This window comes from Mustelus asterias, unplaced genomic scaffold (genome assembly GCF_964213995.1).
Source record: "Mustelus asterias unplaced genomic scaffold, sMusAst1.hap1.1 HAP1_SCAFFOLD_4052, whole genome shotgun sequence".
In the NCBI taxonomy this organism is placed as follows: domain Eukaryota; kingdom Metazoa; phylum Chordata; class Chondrichthyes; order Carcharhiniformes; family Triakidae; genus Mustelus; species Mustelus asterias.
The window spans coordinates 1,908-16,142 of NW_027593997.1; the positions used below are offsets into that span (position 1 = coordinate 1,908).

The 14,235-nt window shown below is 54.3% G+C and overlaps 1 long non-coding RNA gene across 1 annotated transcript; it reads left to right on the forward strand.

Annotated features, from left to right (window-relative positions):
- Positions 1 to 734: 734 nt before the first annotated feature.
- LOC144490931 (uncharacterized) lies at positions 735 to 9,482 on the forward strand. Its single transcript, XR_013497370.1, has 3 exons — positions 735 to 797; positions 1,598 to 1,763; positions 9,363 to 9,482. It is a non-coding gene; the product is annotated as an uncharacterized LOC144490931 (long non-coding RNA).
- The last annotated feature ends 4,753 nt before the right edge of the window (positions 9,483 to 14,235 follow it).

Consider the following 14,235-nt stretch of genomic DNA (forward strand, 5'->3'; position numbering starts at 1 on the left):
GGGAGGCGGTGTAGGGGGCTGGAGGAGGTTACAGAGATAGGGAGGGAGTGTAGGGGGCTGGAGGAGGTTACAGAGATAGGGAGGGGGTGTAGGGGGCTGGAGGAGGTTACAGAGATAGGGAGGGGGTGTAGGGGGCTGGAGGGGGTTACAGAGATAGGGAGGGGGTGCAGGGGGCTGGAGGGGGTTACAGAGATAGGGAGGGGGTGTAGGGGCCGGAGGGGGTTACAGAGATAGGGAGGGGGCTGTAGGGGGCTGGAGGGGGTTACAGAGATAGGGAGGGGGTGTAGGGGCTGGAGGGGGTTACAGAGATAGGGAGGGGGTGTAGGGGGCTGGAGGAGGTTACAGAGATAGGGAGGGGGTGTCGGGTCTGTTTCAGAATGTGTCACATTCTTGACCTGTTGTAGTTCCTTGCGGTCTTGGGCAGAGCAGGAGCCCCAGACCAAGCTGTGATACAACCCAGAAAGAATGCTTTCTATGGGGCATCTGTAAAAGTTGGTGAGAGTCGTAGCTGACATGACAAATTTCCTTAGTCTTCTGAGAAAGTAGAGGGGTTGATGGGACTTTCTTAACTATAGTGTCGGCGTGGGGGGGACCAGGACAGGTTGTTGGTGATCTGGACACTTTACAGGAAGAAATGTTACAGAGATAGGAAGGGTTATAGGCCTTTGAGGAAGTTACAGAGATGGGTGAGATAAGATTATAGAAGAAAAACACTCTCACACCCTCTCAGAGAAGGTGCTTTGATCTCAGTGAAAGCTCTCCAGATGTCTGAATCAACACCTAAATTTCATAGGAGGGTCAGTGCTGAGGGAGCGCCGCACTGTGGGAGGGTCGGTGCTGAGGGAGCGCCGCACTGTGGGAGGGTCAGTGCTGAGGGAGCGCCGCACTGTGGGAGGGTCGGTGCTGAGGGAGCGCCGCACTGTGGGAGGGTCGGTGCTGAGGGAGCGCCGCACTGTGGGAGGGTCGGTGCTGAGGGAGCGCCGCACTGTGGGAGGGTCGGTGCTGAGGGAGCGCCGCACTGTGGGAGGGTCGGTGCTGAGGGAGCGCCGCACTGTGGGAGGGTCAGTGCTGAGGGAGCGCCGCACTGTGGGAGGGTCGGTGCTGAGGGAGCGCCGCACTGTGGGAGGGTCGGTGCTGAGGGAGCGCCGCACTGTGGGAGGGTCGGTGCTGAGGGAGCGCCGCACTGTGGGAGGGTCGGTGCTGAGGGAGCGCCGCACTGTGGGAGGGTCAGTGCTGAGGGAGCGCTGCACTGTGGGAGGGTCGCTGCTGAGGGAGCGCCGCACTGTGGGAGGGTCAGTGCTGAGGGAGCGCCGCACTGTGGGAGGGTCGGTGCTGAGGGAGCGCCGCACTGTGGGAGGGTCGGTGCTGAGGGAGCGCCGCACTGTGGGAGGGTCGGTGCTGAGGGAGCGCCGCACTGTGGGAGGGTCGGTGCTGAGGGAGCGCCACACTGTGGGAGGGTCAGTGCTGAGGGAGCGCCGCACTGTGGGAGGGTCAGTGCTGAGGGAGCGCCGCACTGTGGGGCTGTTGTTGGCGTTAAGTCCAAACTGTTCGCCCATATTGGTGTGTTGAAAAACATCTGTGTGTGGTTTCACCTCAGGAAACCAGAATTGTGAAGTCGTTTCTCTCTGTGGTGGAGGAAGTGTATCGGATGGGTACGACAGTTCTACCCAGGCAGTGACTGGCATCTCTGAGTGCAACACTGGGCATCCTCTCTGCATTCCAGGACCACGGCAGAATGCTGTTTGCAATCTCCCTTTTACAAAGTAAGTCCTCTTCTGTACAGAGGGGAGGGTAAAGGAGGAACCTCAAAGGGATGGAGGGAATGTGGTACTGTGACAGTGAGAGAGAGCGAGAGAGTGAGACAGAGAGAGAGAGAGAGAGAGGGAGGAATACAGAGAGAGAGACAGAGAGAGACAGACAGAGAGAGAGAGACAGAGAGAGAGAGATAAAGAGAGATAAAGAGAGAGACAGAGAGAGAGAGGGAGGGATACAGAGAGAGATAGAGAGTGACAGACAGACAGAGAGAGAGATAAAGAGAGAGACACAGGGAGAGAGACAGAGACAGAGTGAGGGAGACAGAGTGAGACAGAGAGAGAGGGAGGGATACAGAGAGAGAGAAGAGATAGAGTGAGGGAGACAGAGTGATACAGAGAGAGAGAGGGAGGAATACAGAGAGAGAGATAGAGATAGAGTGAGGGAGACAGAGAGACACAGAGAGAGAGACAGAGATAGAGTGACAGACAGACAGAGAGAGACATACAGAGAGAGAGAGAGAGATAAAGAGAGAGACACAGGGAGAGAGACAGAGAGAGGGAGAGAGAGACAGAGAGAGAGACAGGGAGGGAGAGACAGGGAGAGAGAGTCAGGGAGAGAGAGCGAGGGAGACAGAGAGAGAGAGACAGAGAGAGAGAGAGACAGAGAGAGAGAGACAGAGAGAGAGAGAGAGAGACAGAGAGAGAGAGACAGAGACAGAGAGAGAGAGAGACAGAGAGAGAGAGAGAGAGACAGAGAGAGAGAGAGAGAGAGAGACAGAGAGAGAGAGACAGACAGAGAGAGAGACAGGGAGAGAGAGACAGAGAGAGACAGAGAGAGAGACAGAGAGAGAGAGTGAGACAGAGAGAGAGAGAGACAGAGAGAGAGAGACAGACAGAGAGAGAGACAGGGAGAGAGAGAGACAGAGAGAGAGACAGGGAGAGAGAGAGACAGAGAGAGAGAGAGACAGAGAGAGAGAGATAAAGAGAGAGACAGAGAGAGAGAGGGAGGGATACAGAGAGAGATAGAGAGTGACAGACAGACAGAGAGAGAGATAAAGAGAGAGACACAGGGAGAGAGACAGAGACAGAGTGAGGGAGACAGAGTGAGACAGAGAGAGAGAGGGAGGGATACAGAGAGAGAGACAGAGATAGAGTGACAGACAGACAGAGAGAGAGATAAAGAGAGAGACACAGGGAGAGAGACAGAGACAGAGTGAGGGAGACAGAGTGAGACAGAGAGAGAGAGGGAGGGATACAGAGAGAGAGACAGAGATAGAGTGAGGGAGACAGAGTGATACAGAGAGAGAGAGGGAGGAATACAGAGAGAGAGACAGAGATAGAGTGAGGGAGACAGAGAGACACAGAGAGAGAGACAGAGATAGAGTGACAGACAGACAGAGAGAGACATACAGAGAGAGAGAGAGAGATAAAGAGAGAGACACAGGGAGAGAGACAGAGAGAGGGAGAGAGAGACAGAGAGAGAGACAGGGAGGGAGAGTCAGGGAGAGAGAGCGAGGGAGACAGAGAGAGAGAGACAGAGAGAGAGAGAGAGAGACAGAGAGAGAGAGACAGAGAGAGAGAGAGAGAGACAGAGAGAGAGAGACAGAGACAGAGAGAGAGAGACAGAGAGAGAGAGAGACAGAGAGACAGAGAGAGAGACAGAGAGAGAGAGAGAGAGAGAGACAGAGAGAGAGAGACAGAGAGAAATATGGAGAGAGAGAGAGAGACAGAGAGAGAGAGAGACAGAGAGACAGAGAGAGAGAGAGAGAGAGAGAGAGAGACAGAGAGAGAGAGACAGAGAGAAATATGGAGAGAGAGAGTGAGACAGAGAGAGAGAGAGACAGAGAGAGAGAGAGAGACAGAGAGAGAGAGACAGAGAGAAATATGGAGAGAGAGAGTGAGACAGAGAGAGAGAGACAGAGAGAGAGAGAGAGAGAGAGACAGAGAGAGACAGAGAGAAAGCACATAGAAAATTCCAGCACAGGAACAGGCCCTTCGGCCCCTCCTGCACCGACCATGCTGTCCCCCGACTGAACTAAAACCCCCTACCCTTCCGGGGACCGTATCCCTCTATTCCCATCCTATTCATGGATTTGTCCAGGCGCCCCTTAAAACTCACGACCGTATCCGCTTCCACTCCCTCCCCCGGCAGCGAGTTCCAGGCACCCACCACCCTCTGTGTAAAAAACCTGCCTCGAACATCTCCTTTAAACCTTGCCCCTCGCCCCTTAAACCTGTGCCCCCCGAGTAACTGACTCTTCCACCCTGGGGGGAAAAAGCTTCTGACTCTCCACTCTGTCCATGCCTCTGTCCATGGTTTATATGGATTTTAGCAAGGCTTTCGATAAGGTTCCCCATGCAAGGCTTCTAGAAAAAGTGAGAGGGCGTGGGATCCAAGGGGCTGCTGCCCTGTGGATCCAGAACTGGCTTGCCCAAAGGAGGCAGAGAGTGGGTATAGACGGGTCTTTTTCTAAATGGAGGTCGGTCACCAGTGGAGTGCCCCAGGGATCTGTTCTGGGACCCTTGCTGTTTGTCATTTTCATAAATGACCTGGATGAGGAAGCGGAGGGATGGGTTGGTAAGTTTGCCGACGACACGAAGGTTGGTGGGGTTGTGGATAGTCTGGAGGGATGTCAGAAGTTACAGAGGGACATAGATAGGATGCAAGACTGGGCGGAGAAGTGGCAGATGGACTTCAACCCAGATAAATGCGTTGTGGTCCATTTTGGCAGGTCGAATGGGATGAAGGAGTACAATATAAAGGGAAAGACTCTTAGTACTGTAGAGGATCAGAAGGACCTTGGGGTCCGGGTCCATAGGACTCTAAAATCAGCCCCGCAGGTGGAGGAGGTGGTTAAGAAGGCGTATGGTGTGCTGGCCTTTATCAATCGAGGGATTGAGTTTAGGAGTCCGGGGATAATGATGCAGCTATATAAGACCCTCGTCAGACCCCACTTGGAGTACTGTGCTCAGTTCTGGTCGCCTCATTACAGGAAGGATGTGGGAAAGATTGAAAGGGTGCAGAGGAGATTTACAAGGATGTTGCCTGGATTGAGTGGCACGCCTTATGAGGATAGGCTGAGGGAGCTCGGTCTTTTCTCCTTGGAGAGACGTAGGATGAGAGGAGACCTAATAGAGGTGTCTAAGATGTTGAGAGGCATAGATCGGGTGGACTCTCAGAGGCTTTTTCCCAGGGTGGAAATGCCTGCTACGAGAGGACACAGGTTTAAGGTGCTGGGGGGTAGGTACAGGGGAGATGTTACGGGTAAGTTTTTCACACAGAGGGTGGTGGGCGAGTGGAATCGGCTGCCGTCAGTGGTGGTGGAGGCGAACTCAATAGGGTCTTTTAAGAGACTCCTGGATGAGTACACGGGACTTAATAGGATGGAGGGTGAGAGGGAAGCCTATATATAAGCCGAGGTAGGTGGGGACATGACTGGTGGGCCCAAGGGCATGTTTGAGTTGTATTCTTTCTATGTTCTAAGTCCTTCTCTTTGGTGAATACCTCGCCCATTCCCTCTGGCTCCACGCATAGATTCCCTCCCCTGTCCTTGAGTGGGACAACCCTCTCCCCTGCCTTCCCTCTTGCTCTTTATATACGTGTAAAAAGCCTTGGGATCTTCCTTAATCCTGCTGGACAATGACTTTTTCATGACCCCTTTTACCTCTTCTTAATCCTTGCTGAAGTTTCTTTCCACTTTCCTTGTACTCCACACTTGCTCCGTGTGTTCCCAGCCTCCCGGCTTTGACAAATGCTTCCATTTTCTCTTTGACTCGGCTCGCGACATCTCTCGTTACCCAAGGTTCCCAAAACTTGCCAGACTTATCCTTCATCCTTACAGGAATGTGCCGATCCTGAATCCCTTTCCACTTACACTTGAAAGTCTCCCACTCGCCAGATGTAGATTTGCCCTCAAACATCTGCCCCCAATCTACATTCTTCCAGTTCCTGCATCCTATTGTCGTATTTAGCCTTCCCCCAATTTAGCACCTTCACTTGAGAGTTAAGGTGAGAGAGAGGCAGACAGAGGGAGAGAGAGAGAGAGACAGAGGGAGGGAGAGAGACAGACAGAGGGAGGGAGAGAGACAGACAGAGGGAGAGAGAGAGAGACAGAGGGAGGGAAAGAGAGACAGAGGGAGAGAGAGAGACAGAGGGAGGGAAAGAGAGACAGAGGGAGAGAGAGAGACAGAGGGAGAGAGAGAGAGACAGAGGGAGGGAAAGAGAGACAGAGGGAGAGAGAGAGACAGACAGAGGGAGAGAGGGAGACAGACAGGGAGAGAGAGACAGAGAGAGAGAGAGACAGAGGGAGGGAAAGAGAGACAGAGGGAGAGAGAGAGACAGAGGGAGAGAGAGAGACAGACAGGGAGAGAGAGAGACAGAGGGAGGGAGAGAGAGACAGAGGGAGGGAGAGAGAGACAGAGGGAGGGAGAGAGAGACAGAGGGAGGGAGAGAGAGACAGACAGACAGAGGGGGAGAGAGTGAGACAGAGGGAGAGAGAGAGACAGAGGGAGAGTGACAGACAGAGGGAGAGAGACAGACAAAGGAGAGAGAGACAGAGGGAGGGAAAGAGAGAGACAGAGGGAGAGAGAGAGAGGTAGAGAGACCCTCCAACAGTGCGGCGCTCCCTCAGCACCGACCCTCCCACAGTGCGGCGCTCCCTCAGTACTGACCCTCCCACAGTGCGGTGCTCCCTCAGCACCGACCCTCCCACAGTGCGGCGCTCCCTCAGCACCGACCCTCCCACAGTGCGGCGCTCCCTCAGCACTGACCCTCCCACAGTGCGGCGCTCCCTCAGCACCGACCCTCCCACAGTGCGGCGCTCCCTCAGCACCGACCCTCCCACAGTGCGGCGCTCCCTCAGCACCGACCCTCCCACAGTGCGGCGCTTCCTCAGCACCGACCCTCCCACAGTGCGGCGCTCCCTCAGCACTGACCCTCCCACAGTGCGGCGCTCCCTCAGCACCGACCCTCCCACAGTGCGGCGCTCCCTCAGCACTGACCCTCCCACAGTGCGGCGCTCCCTCAGCACCGACCCTCCCACAGTGCGGCGCTCCCTCAGCACTGACCCTCCCACAGTGCGGCGCTCCCTCAGCACTGACCCTCCCCACAGTGCAGCGCTCCCTCAGCACCGACCCTCCCACAGTGCGGCGCTCCCTCAGCACCGACCCTCCCACAGTGCAGCGCTCCCTCAGCACCGACCCTCCCACAGTGTGGCACTCCCTCAGCACCGACCCTCCCACAGTGCGGCGCTCCCTCAGCACTGACCCTCCCACAGTGCGGCGCTCCCTCAGCACTGACCCTCCCCACAGTGCGGCGCTCCCTCAGCACTGACCCTCTCACAGTGCGGCGCTCCCTCAGCACTGTCCCTCCCACAGTGTGGCACTCCCTCAGCACTGACCCTCCCCACAGTGCAGCGCTCCCTCAGCACCGACCCTCCCACAGTGCGGCACTCCCTCAGCACCGACCCTCCCACAGTGCGGCGCTCCCTCAGCTCCGACCCTCCCACAGTGCGGCGCTCCCTCAGCACCGACCCTCCCACAGTGCGGCGCTCCCTCAGCTCCGACCCTCCCACAGTGCGGCGCTCCCTCAGCACCGACCCTCCCACAGTGCGGCGCTCCCTCAGCACTGACCCTCCCACAGTGCGGCGCTCCCTCAGCACTGACCCTCCCACAGTGCGGCGCTCCCTCAGCACTGACCCTCCCACAGTGCGGCGCTCCCTCAGCACTGACCCTCCCACAGTGCGGCGCTCCCTCAGCACCGACCCTCCCACAGTGCGGCGCTCCCTCAGCACTGAGCCTCCCCACAGTGCGGCGCTCCCTGTGTACCAGTGTGTGTGAGGCTGTTTGGCCGGGGAATTAATATTGTGTAACCTCTGAACAGGAGATTGCAGAACATAGGAAGTTTTGCAACGTCCCCTGTTTTCCTCCCTGGTTTCCTGTCCACAGACTCATCCTCTCACTGCAGGCTGCAACAGAGCTCTCCCCAACTCTCGGGGGCAGATTCACCCCTTCACTGTGTAACTGTTCCCAACAGTTGGCCACCATGGATACGCTTCTTCCCCGACTAATCATCGTCTCGCTCTGTAAGTACCCCAAGGTTTTGACGCACCCTCGGGGCTCCCTCAATCGACCCTGTCCAAGCCACTTCACAATTTTCTACTTTTCGATGAGATTTTGCTTCTCCTTCTGCAAAACTCCGGGAAATATTGAGTCATTCTCCTCAATCTCTCCACACGGGGACAAGCCTTCTCACCCCAGGAACAAGTCGCGAACCCTCCGTACTCTCTCCCTCCCAACAGTGCGGCGCTCCCTCAGCACCGACCCTCCCACAGTGCGGCGCTCCCTCAGCACCGACCCTCCCACAGTGCGGCGCTCCCTCAGCACCGACCCTCCCACAGTGCGGAGCTCCCTCAGCGCCGACCCTCCCACAGTGCGGCGCTCCCTCAGCACCGACCCTCCCACAGTGCGGCGCTCCCTCAGCACCGACCCTCCCACAGTGCGGCGCTCCCTCAGCACTGACCCTCCCACAGTGCAGCGCTCCCTCAGCACTGCCCACAGTGCGGCGCTCCCTCAGCGCCGACCCTCCCACAGTGCGGCGCTCCCTCAGCACCGACCCTCCCACAGTGCGGCGCTCCCTCAGCACCGACCCTCCCACAGTGCGGCGCTCCCTCAGCACCGACCCTCCCACAGTGCGGCGCTCCCTCAGCACCGACCCTCCCACAGTGCGGCGCTCCCTCAGCACCGACCCTCCCACAGTGCGGCGCTCCCTCAGCACCGACCCTCCCACAGTGCGGCGCTCCCTCAGCACCGACCCTCCCACAGTGCAGCGCTCCCTCAGCACTGCCCACGGTGCGGCACTCCCTCAGCACCGACCCTCCCACAGTGCAGCGCTCCCTCAGCACTGCCCACAGTGCGGCACTCCCTCAGCACCGACCCTCCCACAGTGCGGCGCTCCCTCAGCACTGACCCTCCCACAGTGCGGTACTCCCTCAGCACCGACCCTCCCACAGTGCGGCGGTCCCTCAGCACTGACCCTCCCACAGTGCGGCGCTCCCTCAGCACTGACCCTCCCACAGTGCGGCGCTCCCTCAGCACTGACCCTCCCACAGTGCGGCGCTCCCTCAGCACCGACCCTCCCACAGTGCGGCGCTCCCTCAGCACCGACCCTCCCACAGTGCGGCGCTCCCTCAGCACCGACCCTCCCACAGTGCGGCGCTCCCTCAGCACCGACCCTCCCACAGTGCGGCGCTCCCTCAGCACTGACCCTCCCACAGTGCGGCGCTCCCTCAGCACTGACCCTCCCACAGTGCGGCGCTCCGTCAGCACCGACCCTCCCACAGTGCAGCGCTCCCTCAGCACTGCCCACAGTGCGGCGCTCCCTCAGCGCCGACCCTCCCACAGTGCAGCGCTCCCTCAGCACTGACCCTCCCACAGTGCGGCGCTCCCTCAGCACTGACCCTCCCACAGTGCGGCGCTCCCACAGCACCAACCCTCCCACAGTGCGGCGCTCCCACAGCACCAACCCTCCCACAGTGCGGCGCTCCCTCAGCACCGACCCTCCGACAGCCCTGAACGAATGAATGAATTCCATTCCATTTTCTCTTTCAGTTCTGTCTCTCGCCCAGAGCTTTAACATTGAGGCCCAGGACCCCACCATCATTCCTGGGGACGCCCAGTCTTATTTCGGGTACCAGGTTCTCCAGTATGGACCGGAGGATGCCAGGGGGTGAGTACCAAAGTTGGAAATGTTCTCTTGGGTTGGACCTCTGAGTCGCCAAGACTGTACAAGTTCTTCTAACTCCCAGGTTGTGTTGGCATCTGGGAAAGCAAATGCAATGTCGGAGTCCATTTTGCAGATGATACAAAGATGTGTTCAGGGTAGCACAGTGGTTAGCACTGCTGCCTCACAGCGCCAGGGACCCGGGTTCGATTCCCGGCTCGGGTCACTGTCTGTGCGGAGTCTGCACATTCTCCTCGTGTCTCCGTGGGTTTCCTCCGGGTGCTCCGGTTTCCTCCCACAATCCGAAAGATGTGGCATTGTTGGTCAGGGAAAATGTTACAGCGGTACTCAGGCAGGATAGATTAGGGAGCTTGTCTACAGAGGCCCTATGGGTGGAGCTGAGAAACAGGAAAGGTATGACCACATTAATGGGCTTGTATTATAGACCACCCAATAGTCAGTGAGAATTGGAGGAGCAAATCAGCGGAGAGATAGCTGACAACTGCAAGAAACACAAAGTTGTGATAGTAGGGGATTTTAATTTTCCACATATAGATTGGGACTCGCAAACTGTTAAAGGTTTAGACGGGGTAGAGTTTGTAAAATGAGTTCAGGAGAATTTTCTACATCAGTATATAGAGGTGCCAACGAGAGAGGATGCGATATTGGATCTCCTATTGGGAAATGAGTTAGGGCAGGTGATGGATGTGAGGGAACACTTTGGATCCAGTGACCATAATGCCATTAGTTTCAACCTGATCGTGGATAAGGATAGATCTGGTCCTCGGGTTGAAGTTCTGAACTGGAAAAAGGCGAAATTTGATGAAATTAGAAGGGATCTGGGAAGTGTGGATTGGCACAGGCTGTTCTCTGGTAAGGATGTAAATGGAAAGTGGGAGGCCTTCAAAGGAGAAATTTTGAGAGTGCAGAGTTTGTATGTTCCTGTCAGGATTAAAGGCAAAGTAAATAGGAATAAGGAACCTTGGTTCTCGAGGGAGATTGTAACACTGATTAAGAGGAAGAGAGAGTTGTATGAAATGTACAGGCAGCTAGGAACAGATCAGATGCTCGAGGAGTATAAAAAGTGCAAGAAGCTACTTAAGAGGGAAATCAGGAGGGTTAAAAGAAGACATGAGGTTGCTTTGGCAGACAGAGTGAAGGAAAATCCAAAGAGCTTCTATCGGTATGTTAGGAGCAAAAGGATAGTGAGGGATAAAATTGGTCCTCTTGAAGACCAGAGTGGTAGACTGTGTATGGAACCAAAAGAGATGGGGGAGATACTAAATGGTTTTTTTGCATCCGTATTTACTGAGGAAACGGGCATGGAGTTTACGGAAATAGGGCAAACTGGTAGGATCTACAAATATTTGGATAGACAGGGACTTATTAGGGAGAGTCAACATGGCTTTGTGCGTGGTAGGTCATGTTTGACCAATCTATTAGAGTTTTTCGAGGAGGTTACCAGGAAAGTGGATGAAGGGAAGGCGGTGGATGTTGTCTACCTGGATTTCAGCAAGGCCTTTGACAAGGTCCCTCATGGGAGGTGAGTTAGGAAGGTTCAGTCGCTAGGTATACATGGAGAGGTCGTAAATTGGATTAGACACTGGCTCAATGGAAGAAGCCAGAGAGTGGTAATGGAGGATTGCTTCTCTGAGTGGAGGCCTGTGACTACTGGTGTGCCGCAGGGATCGGTGTTGGGTCCATTGTTGTTTGTCATCTATATCAATGATCTGGATGATAATGTGGTCAATTGGATCAGCAAGTTTGCTGATGATACAAAGATTGAAGGTGTAGTGGACAGTGAGGAAGGTTTTCAAAGCTTGCAGAGGGATTTGGACCAACTAGAAAAATGGGCTGAAAAATGGCAAATGGAATTTAACGCAGACAAGTGTGAGATATTGCACTTTGGAAGGACAAACTAAAGTAGAACGTACAGGGTAAATGGTAGGACTCTGAAGAGTGCAGTTGAACAGAGGGATCTGGGAATACAGGTACAGAATTCCCTAAAAGTGACGTCACAGGTGGATAGGGTCGTAAAGAGTGCCTTTGGTACATTGGCCTTTATAAATCGGAGTATCGAGTATAAAAGTTGGAGTGTTATGGTAAGGTTATATAAGGCATTGGTGAGGCCGAATTTGGAGTATTGTGTACAGTTTTGGTCACCTAGTTACAGGAAGGATGTAAATAAGGTTGAAAGAGTGCAGAGAAGGTTCACAAGGATGTTGCCGGGACTTGAGAAGCTGAGTTACAGAGAGAGATTGAATAGGTTGGGACTTTATTCCCTGGAGCGTAGAAGATTGAGGGGAGATTTGATAGAGGTGTATAAGATTTTGATGGGTATAGATAGAGTGAATGCAAGCAGGCATTTTCCGCTGAGGCTAGGGGAGAAAAAAACCAGAGGGCATGGGTTAAGGGTGAAAGGAGAAAAGTTTAAAGGGAATATTAGGGGGGGCTTCTTCACGCAGAGAGTGGTGGGAGTGTGGAATGAGCTGCCGGATAAAGTGGTAAATGCGGCGTCACTTTTAACATTTAAGAAAAACTTGGACGGGTTCATGGATGAGAGGGGTGTGGAGGGATATGGTCCAAGTGCAGGTCAGTGGGACGAGGCAAAAAATGGTTCGGCACAGACAAGAAGGGCCAAAAGGCCTGTTTCTGAGCTGTAATTTTCTATGGTTCTATGTGTAGGTTAGGTGGATTGGCCGTGCTAAATTGCCCCTTAGTGTCCAAAGATGTGCGGGTTAGGTGGATTGGCCATGCTAAATTGCCCCTTAGTGTCCAAAGATGTGTGGGTTAGGTGGATTGGCCATGCTAAATTGCCCCTTAGTGTCCAAAGATGTGCGGGTTAGGTGGATTGGCCGTGCTAAATTGTCCCTTAGTGTCCAAAGATGTGCAGGTTAGGGGGATTGGCCATGCTAAATTGCCCCCTAGTGTCCAAAGATGTGTAGGTTAGGGGGATTGGCCATGCTAAATTGCTCCCTAGTGTCCAAAGATGTGTAGGTTAGGGGGATTGGCCATGCTAAATTGCCCCCTAGTGTCCAAAGATGTGTAGGTTAGGGGGATTGGCCATGCTAAATTGTCCCTTAGTGTCCAAAGATGTGTAGGTTAGGTGGATTGGCCATGCTAAATTAGACAGAGTCGTAGAGGTTTACAGCATGGTAACAGGCTCTTCGGCCCAACTTGTCCATGCGCCCCCCCCCTTCATTTTAACGCCCTAAGCTCGTCCCAATTACCCACGTTTGGCCCATATCCCTCTATACCCATCCTACCCATGTAACTGTCTCAAGGCTTTTTAAAAGACAAAATTGTACCCACCTCTACTACTGCCTCTGGCAGCTCGTTCCAGACACTCACCACCCTCTGTGTGAAAAAATTGCCCCTCTGGACTCTTCTGTATCTCTCCCCTCTCACCTTAAACCTCTGCCCTCTAGTTTTAGACTCCCCTACCTTTGGGGAAAAGATATAGACTATCTAGCTGATCTGTGCCCTTCATTGTCCCTTAGTGTCGTCAGGTATGTAGGTTACGTGGATTGGCCATGCTAAATTTTCCCTTCGTGTCCAAAGATGTGTAGGTTAGGTGGATTGGCCATGCTAAATTGTCCCTTAGTGTCCAAAGATGTGTAGGTTAGGGGGATTGGCCATGCTAAATTGTCCCTTAGTGTCCAAAGATGTGCAGGTTAGGTGGATTGGCCATGCTAAATTGTCCCTTAGTGTCCAAAGATGTGTCGGTTAGGTGGATTGGCCATGCTAAATTGTCCCTTAGTGTCCAAAGATGTGTAGGTTAGGGGAATTGGCCATGCTAAATTGTCCCTTAGTGTCCAAAGATGTGCAGGTTAGGTGGATTGGCCATGCTAAATTGTTCCTTAGTGTCCAAAGATGTGCAGGTTAGGTGGATTGGCCATGCTAAATTGTCCCTTAGTGTCCAAAGATGTGGAGGTTAGGTGGATTGGCCATGCTAAATTAGACAGAGTCATAGAGGTTTACAGCATGGTAACAGGCTCTTCGGCCCAACTTGTCCATGCGCCCCCCCCCCTTCATTTTAACGCCCTAAGCTCGTCCCAATTGCCCGCGTTTGGCCCATATCCCTCCATACCCATCCTACCCATGTAACTGTCTCAATGCTTTTTAAAAGACAAAATTATACCCGTCTCTACTACTGCCTCTGGCAGCTCGTTCCAGACACTCACCACCCTCTGTGTGAAAAAATTGCCCCTCTGGACACTTTTGTATCTCTCCCCTCTCACCTTAAACCGATGCTGCACTTGGAATATAGTGTTCAATTCTGGTCGCCACACTACCAGAAGGATGTGGAGGCTTTGGAGAGGGATCCAGAAAAGATTTACCAGGATGTTGCCTGGTCTGGAGGGCATTAGCTATGAGGAGAGGTTGAAGAAACTTGGTTTGTTCTCACTGGAGGTTGAGGGGAGACCTGATAGAAGTCTACAAGATTATGAGGGACAGAGTGGATAGTCAGAAGCTTTTTCCCCCCAGGGTGGAAGAGTCAGTTACTCGGGGGGCACAGGTTTAAGGTGCGAGGGGCAAGGTTTAAAGGAGATGTTCGAGGCAGGTTTTTTACACAGAGGGTGGTGGGTGCCTGGAACTCGCTGCCGGGGGAGGGAGTGGAAGCGGATACGGTCGTGAGTTTTAAGGGGCGCCTGGACAAATCCATGAATAGGATGGGAATAGAGGGATACGGTCCCCGGAAGGGTAGGGGGTTTTTAGTTCAGTCGGGGGCAGCATGGTCGGTGCAGGAGGGGCCGAAGG